The 19,513-nt window shown below is 38.1% G+C and overlaps 3 pseudogenes across 1 annotated transcript; all 3 read left to right on the top strand.

Annotated features, from left to right (window-relative positions):
• Positions 1-480: 480 nt before the first annotated feature.
• Positions 481-1,037, top strand: LOC101974535 (immunoglobulin lambda variable 9-49 pseudogene; annotated as a pseudogene). The gene is made up of 2 exons (XR_013428154.1): positions 481-560; positions 697-1,037. The product of XR_013428154.1 is annotated as an immunoglobulin lambda variable 9-49 pseudogene (transcript).
• A 6,886-nt stretch (positions 1,038-7,923) lies between these two features.
• LOC101974819 (CCR4-NOT transcription complex subunit 7 pseudogene) lies at positions 7,924-8,614 on the top strand (annotated as a pseudogene).
• Positions 8,615-15,253: 6,639 nt separating this feature from the next.
• Positions 15,254-19,513, top strand: part of LOC144368375 (CCR4-NOT transcription complex subunit 7-like) — a 43,631-nt pseudogene continuing 39,371 nt past the window's right edge.

Raw genomic sequence — 19,513 nt, 5'->3', positions numbered from 1 at the left:
ATACAATACTAATATTGATCTGGGCACAGTGCTTGACACACAAAAGTCCCCATCAATATTTCTAGGATTCAAATGAAAAGGTAAAATCAGAGACTCAGGAATTAAAGGAGAATAAAGTTTTACATGTAATCTTCAGGGGACATCATGGAACACTTTCTGGGGGCCCATAAGATATGCTCACATATGGAGATGTCCCCAGTTGACCTCACATCTGAACAGGGGTGGACAGAGGAGGTGAACCTTCTGACACTAATGTGAGCTCAAGCAACTGTGTTTTTCTGGTAGCCACAGCACCTGCTTCCTCCCAGATTCTGCCCATCAGGCAAATAAAAGTAGCCTTACACTCCAGACTCTGTCTTGCGTCATTCCAGGCCCAGAAATGCAGGCAGTGAAGGGCAGGCAGTGCGTGGAGGCACATTTGCATGAGCTGCTCCACCTTAAGTTCAGTGGAGAGAGATAAGAAAGGCTGAGCACAGCCCACAACAGCTTGGGAACTTAGAGAACAGGGTTCAACATGGTCGGGAAGCTTCTCCTTCTTATGATGCTTGCTCACTGCCCAGGTAAGGACAGACCTCTGTGCCCCATGGCAGACCCCTATCCTGAGTCTATCCTCATGGACTCAGATCCCCAAACATGTGCACCTTGTCTTCCACTCTGATGTGTCTCCCTTCCACTGTGATCTGTCTATGTTTACAGGGTCCCTCTCCCAACCTGTGCTGACTCAGCCACCCTCTGCATCTGCCTCCCTTGGACAAACAGCCAAACTCACCTGCACCCTGAGCAGTGGCTACAATAGTTATGCGGTGAACTGGTACCAGCAAAGCCCAGGGAAGAGCCCCCGTTTTGTGATGCGAGTGGGCATTAGTGGCATTGTGGGATCCAAGGGGAATGGGATTCCTGATCGCTTCTCAGGCTCAGACTCTGGTCTGGATCGGTACCTGACCATCCAGAACATCCAGGAAGAGGATGAGAATGTCTACTACTGTGGGGCAGGCTATGGTAGTGACAGCACAGTGACACAGACAGTGGGGAAGTAAGACAAAAACCACTAGGCTGATGGCCCTGTTGCACTTCATGTCCCAGTCCTGACTCACAAGACAGAAAAAGGCTCCTGAACCTGATTAATAATTTCTACCTTCCAAGATATTTTATAATTTATTGCACATTAAATATCCCCCCTATACAAATATGATCTTAGCATTGTTTGAAATATTGAGTTTGTATTTGGATATGTATATTTGTTCCTAGTCATAAGTCTCCTGGTGTAATTTTATTTTAGAAATAGTAAGTCTGTATACAGATGAGTACATCATACAGTCCTTTTGTCACCATCTTCTTTCTGTTACTTTCATCCATATTCAGCAATTGTGAGTATTCCACACAGTGATGGGATAGAATATTTCCTTGAAATCCCAAATCTTGACCCTGACTAATGGACATGTGCACACATGGTCCATCTGGGCTTCAGGCACCTTGCCACCTTCCACCACTTACATGTGCATAGAGCTCTCAGGGTATTTGTTTTTGTTAGACAGAGACAGAGGTAGAAACAGAACTGATGCAACACCCAGGAAGGGGATTCTGAGAGCGCTCTGTAACTTAGGCACCTTTGGGAGTTGCTCCTTTACTATCCATACAATGAATTTATTCATGTGCAGGAAAATCACTCTGCAGCATGTTTATGCTGCTAATTACCTGGATCAAGGGCAGATCTCACAGGTTAATACTGACTTTGCTTGAGACACCAGTCATATTTAGGGGTTCCAGACAAACTACACTTAGTATTAATTCACCTCAATTTGATGAGTTCCCATGAACACCTCAGGTATGAGGGTTCATAACAATTAGTTACAGAACAAAATGAAAGCTCTATTCTTTAGAAGATTCCAGTCTTATTATAAAGAATGAAAATCATATCAAGCCAGTTAAAAAGACAGGGCCACTTCAGAAAGTTCATAGATTTGAAGCATTGTTATGCTGAGGATGCCTTGCTCTGCTAATAGTTTTAAAGGATTACCCAGCACAGATGATCACTTAGCAAATGAGAATCCAGATTACTTATTGGGTCTTTATTCTTTAAACACATCAACATAATTCTACTGAAGTAAACTCAATATTCAGCCCCCTCAACCTCAAGATGAGGAGATTGTTCTCATAGAATGCACTCAAAGCTCCAAATTTGTAGTCATCTACTTGGTCTTTCTAGTATGGTCATTCTCCTTTCTTAACCTGTCTGGGAAAGACCATGAATCAGCTCCTGAGAATAAACTCAGATGTGATCCCTGAGGAAATTCCTAAAATGAGGAGGTTACCCACCAGGGGCCAGGACAAAGGCCAGACTTCTCCTTTCACAATGTTAACTCTTTATGTATACACCACACTCTCTCTAACTAAAGAACATTTGGCTACACATGACAGAACATGACCCTTGCTCTGAATAGCTGTCATGGTCCCCGGCCTAGGAAGTTCCACCAAGATGGAATGAAGATGGGAAGGATTGTAAGAAGAGGCCCCTTAGTGTTGGTTTTAGGGTAGAATTTGCTAACACCTGGCCTTCTATATCCCTGTCAGATGAGGCCAGGTATTAGAAAATATGTATATGTTAATTTGTGCCCAGACATAGTCACATGTTAAATTTAATTTTTTTATTATCTCTTATTTTTACACAAAGAATTCAGGATTTATAGAAATCCATAAGGCAATAAAATTTTATCTGGATAATATCAAAAATGTAGAGTTTTGAGCTGGAAAATTAATTTTAGATCATGAACTTTATTATCTGGTAAAACCCAGAGAGGTTGAATGTGATGTTTAAACCACTTACCTGAGGAAGAAATAACTTTTTAACAAAATTATCAAGTTGGGACTGGGGTTGTGGCTCAAGAGATAGAACGCTCGCCTAGCATGCATGAGGCACCAGATTCTATCCTCAGCACCACATAAAAATAAAATTTTTTAAAAAATTAAAAATAAAAAACAAAGATTTTTTTAAAAAATTTCAAGCTAAACTACTTTATGAAATAGTCCTTCAAGATCTCTGGTGAGACACTTCTCAGAGTTGTTCATGATTAAAGTCAATATTGTATTTAAATGCATTAGAATCTGTATTAATTGTTGATTCTGGATAAATGATAACAATCAAAGTAATACTCTTCTAATTCAAAGTTAGAATATTAAATAGTTAAAGAAAATGATGACAAAATATGCAATAGTCACATCAAGAGTTGATTTTTACAATCAATCAAATATGAAAATAATGGATGGAATTGTATCCTTATCCTCTGCTATAAATTTCTCTGTTTAAATTGTACTTATGGAAATATTGGCAAAAGTGGTTAAAATTTTAGGTTTTGAAATTTCTTTATATGCTATACCATGAAAGCAAATGCTCATCCAGTTCATGATGGTAAGGACTTTTCTAGTACATGATCTGGAGCCTGGTCATAAGTGAAGATAGTGAAGTAGGGCAGAAGGAACAGAAGGACTCAGAAACAAAGAGACCCTGGAGTCCAGAAATAAGAATCCTCTTTGCAAATAGAATCTACTTGTGGTTGTGTTCAGGGTATAGGAGGAGTTGAGATAGGATGGCTGGGAAGAAGCTCAAAGAGATTTTGAGTGTGATTTTTATAAATATCTAGCAACATTTATATTAACTAGAGCTATCTAGTTAATTATATTAATTACATTTATATTAATATAAAGCCAGTGAGGTATTCATTAACAAAACATCATATCCAAAGGCCAAAATCCAACATTTGACACCCCCGCAAAACTACACATTCAAGAACTCAACCCAGAATCCCACAGATGATTCTGGTGGGAGAACTTGTGTATAAAGAATGAAGGAATTTAGAGCTTGTTGTTAATAGAAGAGCTGTGTCTGCGCTGAATGAACTGCATAAAGGAAGAAAATAATTGGCAGAAAGGGTATGCACTGGACTGGAATTCATTCTGTACAGTATGGCATGGGAAGAGCCCAGCAGCTATAATCTTTTCATTCCCTTATACTTCTTTCAGTTTGTTAATTATTAAAACTATTTTATTAGCTAAAATATAAATCAAAGAACATTTCAGGTTATATTATAGTAGTTGGAATCCAACTATTGATTCAGAATAGGTGAAGCAACAAGTATGTGTGCTTATTCTAAATTATATATCAATATATCATTTTTACATCTCTGAGTTGCTTACACTTTCTATTGTCACTTAATTATTATATATTTACACCTCCTAAAGGCAGGCACAACTTCTTGAAGTGGCAAAATACAGCATTTACACTCAATGAATTGGTGGAAAATTATATAGGACTTAGTCCATATTTGTGTGCATAAGGGCTTTGGCATTTTTTCAGGAAGTGCTTCCTCCCAGGGTTCCCCAAGGGGCATCCTCCTGAGTCTGCAGTGTGAGCTGAACTCTAGCACCAAGGCTCAAGAAGAGCTGGGGAAGTCATGATGGAAACACATTTGCATGAACAGCCCCTCCTCTCCAGGGGACAAAAATGAAAAGAAAAACTGGGGCTCCCTAGCTCCACTTTGAGGTTTAGTGGTTTATGTCCATAATGGCCTGGACTCCTCTCCTCCTACTTCTACTATTTCATTGCTCAGGTAGGGACATGCTTCACAGTCTTCAATCAGCTTCTCTGTTAAAGCTTCATCCCTCTACTTCAGGCTCCCAACAACTTCAAGGTGGTCTCTGCCCCAGTGTGTGTGTGTGTGTGTGTGTGTGTGTGTGTGTGTGTGTGTGTATGTTTTTACAGGTTCTCCCTCTCAGCCTGTGCTGACTCAGTAGCCCTCTCTCTCTGCATTCCTGGAGCATCTGCCAGACTCACCTGCTCCCTGAGCAACGGATTCAGGGTTGATAACTATTTGATAAGCTGGTATCAGCAGAAACCTGAGAACCCTCCCCACTATCTTCTCAGTTACTACTCAGACAGTTACCCAGTTAAGGATAAGGGATCTGGGGTCCCTAACCACTTCTCTGGATCCAAAGATGCCTCAACCAATGCAGGTATTTTGCTCATCTCTGAGCTGCAGCCAGAGGACAAGGCTGATTATTACTGTGCTACACTTCATGGAAGTGAAAGCATTTCTCACATTGTTTCAAATAATGAGGAAATAATACAAAAACCAATGGGCACCCAGATATTTGTCCTTTGCCTTTTCAGGGTCAAGCTTCTGTGGAGGTGAATATAGTGTAGACTTTTGTGCAACAGGATATGTTCATGAAGAGGAGACAGAAATACATAGATAATACAATTGACACACAATCTGACATCTCAGGAAGGCACAGATGAATGACAAAATAGAACCTAAGGGAATAGTCCCATAGTTTCTGCAGTAAAGAAACAAGGATCCTATACAGTCAGCAATCAGAAATACAGATGAGTATACACATGTTCATACACAAAGCAATTTCATCAGCATCTTACATAAACTATGACCTTGTCTTACTGGTGTCACATCCAAACCTGACATAGTGAACCTTACCCTGGTCATACCTTCTCCACTCTCTGAACCAGCCCACATGTCCAGTTGATACAACTTGATGTATATTCACGGATGCCATCCCTCAGACCCTCCCTGCCTATTTCTTTTCTGCTTTTCTTTCATCAGGCCTCTCTCTGGAAGTGTCAGGTCCTTACCAATCTCCCCATTAGGTTTTAGAGACACATGAAATGTTTCTATTTCAATTTCCATTCTCCAAGGTCCTTGTCTATAGAGGAGAGTCACCAGAATTCAGGCTACCATTGAAACCTTCACAATCTTATTCTTATGCTTATTACATCCTTGAATTTCTGTTCCCTCTATTGTTATCAGTCTCTTTAATATGACAACATAATTAAATAATTTCCTAAAAGTGATATCTCCATTGAATTATTGAGTACCTACTTATATGAAGAGGATGTTAATTTTTTTCTTTTTATTCATCCCTTTTTTCTTACTTTTCTTATTTTTTTCTTTTTCTGTGTGCAATAAGGCCCTACACAGGTGAATCTGGAACTAATCAACAGAGAAAGGTGGCCATTCATCTAGGCCATTATTTTCCTTCAGTCCCAGAATTAAGACCACCTGGGACAGAATCCCAGCCACCACAATCATTTTTGCTGAGGTCTCTGAGGTCCATTTTTTAATGATCTTGCAAATAAAGGCAAAGGATCTCTCCTAATCCCCAAGACACATGGGACTTCAAGGCCACTGTAGGTTATGGTTGTGGAATTGGGGGGTAGGAATATAAGGGTTGTGTGTTGAACCTCTGTTCTGAGCTTCTAAGCCCTGAGGCCCCTGCACCTGTGGGTCTTTTGCCTATATCCACAACTGCACTTAGGATGAGGGCAGCCATCCCTCACTTCACAGGATGTGTTCTCCAAGTAGAGTTTGTAGCACATGGCTGTCAGGGTATAAAGCTCTCCTCTACACTTACAATAAACCCTGCTCCAATGAAAGCAGGCTACAAAACACTGGGTCATTTTTAGCTGTAGGTTCCAGAAGCCTGGATGGTCTTACCAAGAATCATCACTGAGTCTGATTTGCAATGAGAGCCAGATCTCAGAATGTGCAGCATCATGAGAAGGACAGGGGCCACTGGGACTCATACTCTTCTTCAGAGGGTAGAAATGACTTACTGATGGAACAGAGCCATTTTCATTCATTCTCAGTCTCCTTTTTTATCTATCAAACACATACACATGGCTAGGCATGGTGGCTCTCACTTATAATCCCAGCAGCTCTGGAGGCTGAGGAGGATGACGAGTTCAAAGCCAGCCTCAGGAAAAGCAAGGCACTAAGCAACTCAGTGAGACCCTGTCTCTAAATAAAATACAAAATAGGTCTGGGGATATGGCTCAGTGGTTGTGTGCTCTGAGTTCAGTCCCAGGTACCCAAACACAAACACACACACATACATATACACCCAAACACAGTTCCTTCCTTCTAGGTTTAGACTGTCCTGGACACTTCAGTTTCTGGCTTCTCTATTCTATCCAGGGCCACAGACCCATGACACCAAGATGCAGCCCTTTTTCTCATTACCTCCCCATGGCTCAGATGTGGCTTCTTTGACTAAAACTGTCAACATCCACTTGAACTTAGTGCAATATGTCATTCCTCTATCCATGGGTAGCACAAAGGACAGCTTCTCCATCCTGCAAGAGAGACAAGAAGGGGCTGCATCTAGGCTGACCCCAGAAATCAGTCTGATCTCCAAATGGCTCATTCCTTTCAGGCTGGTCAGTCCATATCCATTACCATTCTGCTCAAATTTCCAGTCAGCTGTCTTCAGATGTTTTTTTACTTAGATTTTTCTATGATAATGACATCTATTATCTGAGTTTTGAATTCCATGGGGAAGATGACTCCAAAATTCATAGAAAGGAGCCCCTAATGGGTTTCTCTGGGCAACCATCATTGCTTCCTATGTACAGTTTTAGATCCATTACACCTGACTCTAAAACTTGAAGTTATTTTAGAAAATTATAATACATTATATGTAACTGATAGGAGAAGGCATGAGTTTTCAAATTATTTTCTATATAACTCACCCTATTTTCCACCAATGTGCTCGCATCAAGAAGTATAATTATGGTGAAGAGCTATGGTGCAGCATGGTGTGAGGTACAGCTCTGGCTTCCCTTTCCCAGTTGCTGGTTGCAGGATAATCTATGAGTCACCAGCTACAATCACTGGGTGATGCCCCTATGATTATGATGAGGAGGAAAAGCATGAGTTCACAGAGGCAATTGGACAAATAAAGGATAAAATCTTTTTTGAAACAAATGTTCAATGAAATGTAAATATCTTGATGCTTGATATCTACATTTCCTGATGTCCTCACTGTGCCAGCAGCAACTGTAGATCACAGTAAAAGAATTTGTGAAGTTTAGTTTCATAAGCTGGATGAAGAGATGAGAAAAGTATTTGAAAATATACTTATGTTGCCAAGGATACTGAGTTTCCAGACCTATTGAAGACCCCAAGAGTAATGCTGACTATCACTACCAGCTATTGCAGTGTATTATCTTGTTAAAGATAATTGAGCTAGGACTGACATTTATGAGTAAACAAAGAGAATGCCCTCCAGGAACTTCACTCTGACAGTTTAATTTTAAATTTAATTTGGTGGAGGACATGCCCAGGACTTTGGAAAGCTGCTAAAATCATCTGGTATCCAGTTTGAAAAGAATGAAGAGGAAGGAATTCGGAACCAGTATTTTGCAGAACTTCTTGTGACTTTGAGAGTGGTCCTCTATCAAGGGGTTAAATGATAATTATTTCACAGTGGTTAGGACTTTGGCTATTTAATCATAATCCTGACCAACTCTAATTTGCCCAAATTAGAACTTAACTTTTTGAAATCCTTCAACTCTTTTTTCCTTTCATTTAAGATGTGAAATACCCAATAAAGAGCTGGAAAAAAATCTTAAAAGTGGATTACAGGAAGTTACTGAATAGTTAGAGCTCAAAGAGATAGTAGATAACATCAGACAGGATCCATTTCTGTATTGCTTACAGAAATGGCCTTTTTCAAAATGATAGTAATGTGCTTTGAAGATCATATCAATGATGCCAAATATTGTGGTCATTTGTATGGCATTGATTCTATTTTATCCGAGTCATAGAATGGCACAGGAAATGCATATGGAGAGGAAGTCATCAAATAGACATGACATCAAATAGTCCTTTTATTTGAACTATCTCTGGTTAAATCCCTTGAACAACAGACACATCATCCCCATTGTGGCCCATCTTATTCTTTGCCTTTCAGTACTAAGTATGGTCTAAATAATATTGAATACATTGATAATAATAATAATTGGACAATTTGTACCAACTTTGACTTGGGATTTTTTTTAATATTCTTAAATTAACTAGCACTGACTAATTTATTTCTCTGTTTCATGCTTCTTCCTTCCATTCTGCAAGAGTTTGGACTATTTGTGATTGTGAACCATCAATTTTGCATTTTAGAGAGTGATCTGAATCCTCTGTTTTATCAGAAATTGTGGTTTTTCTTCTTCTTAGCTAGAAAAATGGTAATCTGCCAAATTTATATAGTTTTTGTTTGTTTTCGACCTACAAAATATAGCACATGCATTGTGCAAACTGTTGACTGAACAAAACTAACAAAACACACACACACAACTGTTATGCTTGAATTTGGGACCCCCAAAAGACCATCAGAGACCAAGATCGATGTAAGCAGCAAAGAGGTGTTTATTGAGAGCTAGCTCGGTCCTCTGCATGCACACACAGCAACTGGTGATGCTGAGAGGCCCTGAGCCCAGGGTTTGCAACAGTTTTATACATTCTTTGGGGAAGGCAGGGACTTCACATATATCATAGCATCTCTTAGTAAATCATTACACACCATGGGGAAATCATAAAACAACTCTAAAACATGATTAGCACATTTACTGGCGGGAACAAGTTGGGTAAGGGTGATTAGTTACTACAAGAGGAGGATTAGTTTGAACTAATTGGTTTAAGCCAAGAGGGATGTAAGTGCTGAACTACATGGTTTACCAACATGTCATCAACCATCATAAGGGTCATCTGGCATCCCAAGTATTTTCCTGTCTCATCCTGATTGGTGGCTGCTACGGAGTTGCTGTGGGTCCCCACCTAGCCTGATTTGAGTCAGGGATACATGGAACAGCAGATATCTCCTGTTATTTGTAGATAAACAACGTAGCAGGGTGGGAATGTGCCTAGGAGTGCTCTGTTAGTCTTTCCAAGGACAAAGGTCATGTCCCTTCCTTGGACAGGCTTTGCTCTGAGGTAGACGCTGGTTTTTCACAAGAAATTACTGTTTCTGTGTGTAGTGTGTAGTGTTTAATCTGTCAAGCACATCTAGTGTCTGTCAGTTTCTAATTGGCAGGTACAAGTCTACTTTATGACTGAAAAATTTTTAAACCAGCCTTTCACCTTTCAGGAAAAAAAAAAAAAAAACTTTGTTGAAGATATATAGTCAATGATTACATATCCTAATACAACTTCATATCATTAGTTAATTATAATTTATTTTAATAAAAATAATTTTATTATCTCATTGACACAAAATTTAAAAGTATATCTAACCTGTATTAAGTTCCTCATGACTAAAGTGTTGATTGTTAAGTGGGATTTTCTGTGCTGAAACCAGGAAAGCTCCATGTAAAGAGAAACAAATTATCTACCCTATCATTGTCAACATATTCCATGTGCTTCATTCCAGTTTAAAATCTCAACAAATATAGAGAAATGCTGTGTTCAAGTCATTGTTACAAGAATTTCAAAAATAATTTGAGGTTTAATATCCAATATCCAACATTATTAGAATTATCGTTCACAGCTTGAGAACAAAATGTGATATTCACATGCTTTTTATTTGGCTATTTTGTATGAGAGAATATTTTTTTTCTTTTTTTTTATTGATTGTTCAAAACATTACAAAGCTCTTGACATATCATATTTCATATATTAGATTCAAGTGGGTTATGAACTTTTGTCTTTTTTTATTGGTTGTTCAAAACATTACAAAGGAGAGAATATTCAGTATGCTTTTATTGCTTTAGATTTATACCTGAAGGCCATATATTTTTCCAAATTAAAGTTGGGGTATGACTTTAGACAGATATTAAGAAGCAAGGCTGTTATAAATTTCAGAATACATATTAAAATCATTTCATCTTGAAGTCTTAATGAAATCTGACTTATGATACAGTGCCAGTCAGCTTCAGTCTTAGAGATAAGTGTTCTTCCGCTGGGGATGCTTCATATAATTAATGGAATGGTGTGTTGTTTAAAATAATAAAATTGTAGGAAACTCATGAAAAGGCCTATAAATGTATGCTTGAGGGAAATGTGCCATGCTGGAAATTGTGTGGTAGAATAATTTTGTGAAATAGGAAAGGGACAGGAATAACTTATTGCACTGGCTTATGCATGAAAAAATATAGTTACAAACCTGGAGATGGAATAAACTAGCTGAAAATAATAAGAACAATAATGGAGAATGTATGCCTACTCCTTAAACAAGACTGGCAGCTCTTGGAAAATAGTCATTATTAGCTATAGTCTGACTTAGTTGGCTCAGAGCTTGTTTGATTTCAACAGCTCTGTCCTCACTACATTGGTCAAAATCATCACAGGGATTCATTAACTTTGCAAATGATAGAGCCAACATAAAAATGAAGTAAATAAGTGTCTTTCCAAAATATATGAAAAGAAAAACTAAAGTATGGAAGTCCATAGGTGCTGTTAATGACTTCTGACATACTCTTACACATCTGGAATACTACTTGCATGCTCAGGGCTATATGTGTGCTCAGGCAGGAAGCAAGAAGTTCTTAAAAAGTCCCTCATCTCCCTGAAATTAATGTCTGTGCAAGAAAGAAGTGAAGGCCAAGGCAGAGCTACAAACTGATGAAGTGTTGAAGTTGTGCCCCAATATACACAGAGAGCCTTTGGCAGAGGCTGAATGATTTATTCCTTCAAGGCTTTTAAGGAAATGTCCATCTAATATTTAGATAGCTGCTAGTATAACTGAACACAGATGTCAGCCTCTAAAAATGCAGAAAATTCAAAGGTAAAAAAATTGTCCAGAAAAACCACAAAACAATAAATCACCAACAATAATAACTATGGGGCTGGGGTGGGGCTCAGTGGTAGAGCACTTACCTAACACGTGTGAAGCACTGAGTTTGATTCAAAGCACTCCATATAAATAAAATAAAGGTCCATTCACAACTAAAAAAATTAAAAAAAAACAATAATAACTACAACAGAAGCAACAGTGACAAAAATAAAAACAACAAACATTAATGGAAGGAATCAGCTTTCAAGATTTATCCCATTATATTACTTAAAATTTCCATTTTTCAAAAGGAGATTATGAGTCAGTAAAGAATCAGGAAAATACTGTTCATACATAGGGAAAAATTTAAAAATTTTAAAAATAAAAAAACAATGCAAATATGACTCATAGAAACTATCCCTAAAGAAGCATAGACCTTGGGATTACTAGGTAAATACTTTCATTGCCAGTTATTTCAAATATTGTAAAAGAAATAAAGAAAAGTTTGTAAATTATTTTAATAAAAATTACAGGAAGAATGTCTCACCAAAGAGAATAAAAGAGAAGAAAAAACACCCAAACTAAAGACAGACTGTATTATATTTCTTGTCCAAGAATAAAAATAGATATGAAAAAGATGCCAATCCTGAGTGACCTGTGTGATACAATCAAGGGAACCAACACACACATTATGAAAGTTATAGAAGGTAGCCTATGGAGAGGGGACATAAAAATGCATATGTAAAATGATGACCAAAATCTTTTCGAATGTGATGATAAGAAAATCTATTACATCTACAAAACACTAAAAGATGTTATTCAGAGTTTATATTTACATAGTTCATGGAAAGCATTGTAGATAAAACTTACCAAATTCTAAAATTGTAAATAAAGTGTATGTTAATTGACATCAATTATGCCAAGAGTGTGTCAATTTATATCTCCAATTATGATACACTGATGGGCAACAAGGTCTAGCCCTCAGAATGTGAGAAACTGAAGACAGGACCAAATATATGTACTGACTGTTTTCAAATATTGAATATCGGCCAACAGGCAGATTGAAATTACATGTCCTCAGAGAAGGAAACCATATGTATACATACACAGACACACCAATGCATACATGCATACACATACTTATATACACACAAAAAATACATGTATGAATAAACTCAGATGCACATTTACACATATGCATGCACACATATATACACTTAAATACAAAACAGGTACACATATAAATACATGCTATTTTAGTTTGCTTAGAAGCAAAATTTATTTTAGATCATGGTTTCAGAGGTTCAGCCTATGGTTGGCTGACTGCATTGCTCTGAGCCTGAGGTAAGGCAGAACATCATGGCAGAAGGGTATGGCACAGGACAGCTGCTTAGCTCATGACAGCCAGGAAGCAGAGACAGAAAGAGCCAGGTGCCAGGAACAAAATATAAACCCCAAAGGCATATATCCAATAACCAACATCCTCCAACCACAATCTACCTGGTTACCACACAGTTCATCCATTCAAGCATATTGTTCCATTGATTAGTTTACAGATGTCATGATCTGATCATTTCAGCTATAAACATTCTTGCATTGTCACACACATATGAGATTTTATGGGACACCTCACATGCAAAGCATAACACACACTTAAATGTACAATCTACAGACACATATGCGCGCTTGCATGCGCGCGCGTGCGCACACACACATACACACACACAAAAAAATGATCCCCACAGTGGTCACTGTTAGGACAAACGATGCACACATGTTGAAAGTGGGAGATGGGAAGGAAGCACACCTCAGATCAGCAGGCTTTTATTTATTCAGTATTTAGCAGGGGAGTCAATTGGTGGAACCCTGCTATGGCTCATTTTGGGGGACAGAAAATGGCAGAGGGCTCAAGGAAGGGTCTGGATTATATAAGGATTGTTTAGGGGGCTGGGGATGTGGCTCAAGTGGTAGCACGCTCGCCTGGCATGCGTGTGAACCGGGTTCGATCCTCAGCACCACAACAAACAAAGATGTTGTGTCTGCTGAAAACTAAAAAATTATTATTAAAAAAATTCTCTCTCTCTCTAAAAAAAAAAAAAAAAAAGGATTGTTTAAGGTGGAACAGGAAGGCAATTCCTGGGGCTCATTATATTAGAGTCCCACTGATTTGCTGATTCATTAGGGTGGGTTAGTAATGTGAATAGGGACTTATTTTATTGGGATTAGGTGACCCAATAGTGTGGTGAGCGGGGTCAGGTGCCAATATGGTCTGAGTTCCTTTTATGTTGCTTTGCTTGGGCTGAAGCCTGGGATTTTAAGTGACAAAAGCTTAGGGAAAATGTCATTGGACTTATTCCCCATATCCTTCAGTCACAGTTTAATTTCTTGAGACAATTGTTGGCCCTCAGAGTGTGAAATTGACTTCCTGAAGAAACACAGACATATTTATTCATTCTCTGTCTCTGTTTCTATCTCACAAACACACACACACACACACACACACACACACACACTGAAAGGGTGAAGTTTCTAAACTGCAAAGCATGGGTTAAATTCCTGAGGCAGTTAGGACAAGGCCCTACTGGCCATTTAGTTGAATTATGGCCTGGAGTCCTGTGCAACTTCCCACGTAAGCATTCAAGACCCTGTGCAGCTTGTCATGTAGATATTTAGGGTCTGAACCAATCAGTTTAAATGTAACCCCCTCCTTAGGAATGACCTATCACTCCAGCCAGCCCTATTCCCACCAATGAATGTACTAATCAAGTCTAAAAATTATTGTTTGATTTTCCCGAGGTGTAAGGTGATTTTTAAAGGAAGCTGTGATGTATGCAAAGCCCCCCTGTCCTCCCCAAAGGGTGTACTTAAGCATTGTTCAACCCCTGCTCTGGGCTCTGGGCTGCTCTCCTTTCTCGAGTGGGCACGGAGCCCTAGCATGCTGGTTCAATAAATCCCCTTTTGCCAATTGCATGAAGCCAGTCTCTTGTGGTCTCTTCCTCCGACGTTTCGCCCGTCCCTTACAACACACATACACACACACTTCCTTCTAGGTTTAGACTATCCTAGACACTTTGGGTTCTGGCTTCTCTGCCCTATCCAGGCCCACAGGCCTATAACACCAGAATGCAGACATTTTTCAGATGTGGTTCCTTTGAAAGAAATCTAAGGATCCATTTGGCCTTAGAGTGATGATACATTATTCTTCCATTCACAAGTAGCACAAAGGACATCTTCTCAATCCTGCAGTGGCAAGGGAGAGGAGAAGAGGCTGCATCTGTGCCCACCCCAGAGATCAGTCTGACCCAAAATGGCTCTGTCCTGGATGGTCTGTCTGTCCTATCAGGCTGATCAGTCCAGATTCTTTCTGCTCATATTTGTAGTCAGCTATCTTCAGATTTTGTTGTTGTTGTTAAACGTAGATTTTTTTCCACTATGTAATAACCTCTTCCATCTGGGTTCTGAATTCCATAAAGAAAATGATTCTGAACTTCATAGAAAGAAGGCCGTCCTGAATTTCCCTGGACACACATCACTGCTTTCCTGTGTACATATCTAGATCCATTATACCTGACACTAAAATATAAAGTTCTTTTAGGAAAAGACAATACATTACATGGAACTATATTTAGCAGACATGAGTTTTCCATTACTTTTCCATCTTGCCAATCATATTTTCCACCAATATCTCTCATCCAGAAGCATAATGATGGTGAAAAACTATGATGCAACATGGTGAGGCCAAGCTCTGGCTCCTTTTTCCCAGTTGTTGGCAGGGTATCTATGGGGCACCTTCTGGAGGCATTGGGTGTTGCCTCTATGGTGAGGAAGAAGAGAGGCCTGAGCTCAGAGAAGCAAATAAACAAATCTTCAGTGAAATATAATATTTTAATAATCAGTATCTAGATTCCCTTGGTTGCCAGCAGCAACCATAGATCAGAGCTGAAGAATTTGAGAAGTTTAGACTTGTTACTGGGTGAAGAGATGAGAAGATTCAGCATTATTCAAGAATATAATTATGTTTTTCTGTGAAAACCAAGTTTTCAGGTGTGAGTGCAAAACCCACTGAAGCTTTCAGATGCAACGCCAAACATGAATACCAACTATTACAGCGCCATGTAAACTTGATAATTGAGGTAGGACTGAATTTTTGAATGAACAAGAAGAATGCGTTCCAGGAAGTTCACTCTGACAGTTTCATTTTACATTTAATTTGATGGAGGACATGTATACACAAAAATCTGTACAACTGCTAACATCATCCGGTATCCAGTTGAAAAAACACGAGAAAAGAATACAGCCCCAGTACTTTGCAACATGGTGATGCCAAGGACTTTGGCAATTAAATCAAAATCCCACTCAACTATAATTTGCCTAAAGAAGAACGTGACTTCTTTGAGAGTCTTATGATTGTTTTTCTCCTGTCATTTATGATGTGATACCTCAAAAAGGGCTGAAAAAAATTTTAATAGGGGATTATAAGAGTTACTGAATAGTTAGAGCTGGAACAGATAGGACATAAAATCAGGCAGGATCAAATTTGTTTCTTTCACCAATGGGCTTTTTCAAAATGAGAGAAATGTTCTTTGAAGATCATGTCAATTATGTCAAATATTATGGTCATTTGTGTGGCCATGATTCTAGTTCATCCTATGTACACAGTGGCACAGGGAAGGCATAGGAAGAGGAAGCCAAAAAAACAGGCATGACAAGAAATAGTCTTTTCATGTTATTTGAGCCACACACGTGCTTGTATATAGGTTTTATCTCGGCTTGAATCCCTTGAACAATACACACATTCCCGCCCCACTGCCTGCATTTTGGCCCATCTTGTTTTTGGACTTTGATTACTTAATATGATCATTCCTTTCTCAGACCTTAATAACAGAAGTATATCCAGATTAAATTTGAACTTATTCTAATATACATGCTAGCAAGCCTGTGTGAAAATGGCTAAAGCTACATCATATGGAATACTTTGATAATAATAATAATTGGACAATTTGAGACCTACTTAAGTTTGTTATTGTTTTCCCCTTTCCTAAATTAACTAGCACTGACTATAATTTATTTCCCAGTTTCAAGTCTCTCCCTTCCATTCTGCAAGAGTTTTAGCTATGTACAATTGTGGACTACTAATTTTGTACTTCAGTAGCTCCAATCCTCTGTTTTATCAGAAATTGTGTTTTTTTTCTTGTGCTTAGCCAGCAAAATGGTAATCAAATTTATACAGTGTGTGTTTCCTTTTGACCTACAGAAACACATTCATGCATTGTGAAACCTGTTTGAATAATAAAACTAACAAAAAACACATAAGAAATTACTGCAGTGTCTTTATAGATCCTTAGCCCATTAATTAATTCGGTTATTTGGGTTGTAGTTGATGGGTTTTGGGGTTTTTTTTGTTTTTACTTTGTTTTTATGTGGAGTTTTTGAGTTCTTTATATATCCAGTAGATTAATGCTGCATCTGAGGTGCCTGAGGTAAATATTTTCTCCTATTCTGTAGGCTGTATCTTCAGGCTATTGTTTCCTTTGCTGAAGGTTTTTAGTTTGAATTCATTCCTTTCATTGATTTTTTTTATTTAATTTTACATTTTATATAAATGGAGCATGACTTTTATTTCTAGGGTTGTACATGATGTAGAGTCACACCATTCTTGCAATTATACCTGTACCTAGGGTAATAATGTCCATATACATTCAATATCTTCCCCTCCCCTACTCCCCCTCCCCTATACTCCCTTCCCTCTGCCCAATTGAAAGTTCCTCCATTCTTCTCTCCCCTCTCCCCCATTATGGATCAGTTATCCATTTATCAGAGAAAACATTTGGCCTTTGGTTTAGTGGAATTGACTTACTTTGCATAGCATGATACTCTCTAGTTCCATCCATTTACCTATAAATGCCATGATTTCATTCTTCTTTAAGGTTGAGTAATATTCCATTGTGTTTGTATACCACAGTTTCTTTATCCATTCATCTATCAAAAGGCATCTGGGTTGGTTCCACAATTTAGCTATTGTGAATTGAACTACTATAAACATTGAGGTAGCTTCACTACTGTAGTATGTTGATTTTAAGTTGTTTGTGTATGAACTGAGGAGTGGGATAGATGAATTAAATGGTGGTTTTATTCTAGGTTTTCTAAGGAATCTCAGACTGCCTTCCAAAGTAGCTGTACCATTTTACAATCCCACCAGCAATGAATCAGTATACCTTTTTTCCATATATCCTCACTATTTTTGAATAATTGAATAATTGCTATTCTGACTGGAGTGAGATGAAATCTCACAGTACTTTTCATTTGCATTTCTCTAATTGCTAGAGATGTTGAACATTTTTTCATATATTTGTTGACCGATTGTATTTCTTCTTCAGTGAAGATGTCTGCTCATCCCATTTATTGACTGTACCTAGGGTAATAATGTCCATATATGTTCAACATCTTCCCCTCCCCTACTCCCCCTCCCCTATTATCCCTTCCCTCTGCCAAATCCAAAGTTCCTTCATACTTCTTGTTGTTGTTTTTGGTGTTAAATTTTTTGAGTTCTTTATATATCATGGAGATTAATGCTCCATCTCTTCTGCTTGTGGTAAAGATTTTCTCCCATCCTTTTGGCTCTTTTGGCTCTCTTCACATCATTCATTGTTTCTTTTGCTGCAGGAAAAAAAATTTAGTTTGAATTCATTTTCATTTATTGATTCTTGACTTTATTTCTTGTGCTTTAGAAATATTGTTAAGGAAGTCAGGTATTAGCTGACATGATAAAGATTTGGGACTACTTAGGTTCAGGGTCTCTGTTCTAGTGCATAAGTCTGTAATCCAATTTAAGTTGTCTGGGTTTTTTTTTTGTTTGTTTGTTTGTTTGTTTGTGTTTTTTTTGGCTGGGTGAGAGATAGAGGTTTAATATCACTTTTTACATAAGGATTTCTACTTTCCCCAGCTCCATTTGTTGTGGAGAATATCTTTTCTCCAATGAATACCTTTGGTGTTTTGTCTAGTATGAGATAATTATATTTATGTGGGTTTGATGCTGTATTCTAGATTCTGTACCATGGGTCTACATGTCTGTTTTGGTGCCAATACCATGCTGATTTTTTGTTGTTGTTGCTATTGTCTTGTTTTGTTTGGTTTGGTTTTTTGTTTGGTTTTGGTTTTGGTAGTGCTATGGATTTAACCCAGGGCCTTGTGCAGGTAAAGCAAGCATGCTACCAACTGAGCTACATCCCCAGCCCCCATGCCATTTTGGTTACTATGGCTCTGTAAAATAGTTTAAGGTCTGGTATTGTGTTGCCTCCTGTTTCACTCTTCTTGCTAAGGATTGCTTTGGCTATTCTGGGTCTCCTATTGTACCAAAGAAATTTCATGATTGCTCTTTGTAGTTCTTTGAGAATGTCATTGGGACTTTCATAGGAATTGCACAAAATCTTATATATAAACTTTTTGATAGTATGGCCATTTTGCCAATATATAAGTATGCCAATGGGAGATTTTTTCAGATTCTAAGGTTGTCTTCAATTTCTTTAGTATTTTCATTATAAGGGTATTTTACCTCTTTCTTTATATTGATCCCCAAGAATGTTTTAAGACTTTTATGAATGGGGTAGTTTTCCTAATTTCTCTTTCAGTGGATTCATCACTGATGTGTAGGAACGCATTTGATTTATGGGTGTTGATTTTTATACACTTCTACTTTACTGAATACATTTGTTAATTCTAAAATTCTTCTTAGGGGCTGGGGATGTGGCTAAAGTGGTAGCATGCTCGCCTGGCATGCTTGCAGCCCAGATTCATCCTCAGCACCACATACAAAACAAAGACGCTGTGTCCGCCGATAACTAAAAAATAAATATTAAAATTCTCTCTCTCTCGCTCACTCTCTCTTTAAAAAAATAGAAAAGAAAAGAAATCAGTTCTTAAAAAAAAGAAAAAAAGAAAGTTTTTCCTAGTGGAATTTTTCGGA

This window comes from Ictidomys tridecemlineatus, chromosome 2, assembly GCF_052094955.1.
Source record: "Ictidomys tridecemlineatus isolate mIctTri1 chromosome 2, mIctTri1.hap1, whole genome shotgun sequence".
NCBI classification, from domain to species: Eukaryota; Metazoa; Chordata; class Mammalia; order Rodentia; family Sciuridae; genus Ictidomys; species Ictidomys tridecemlineatus.
This window is presented reverse-complemented; position numbering and strand designations above follow the sequence as displayed.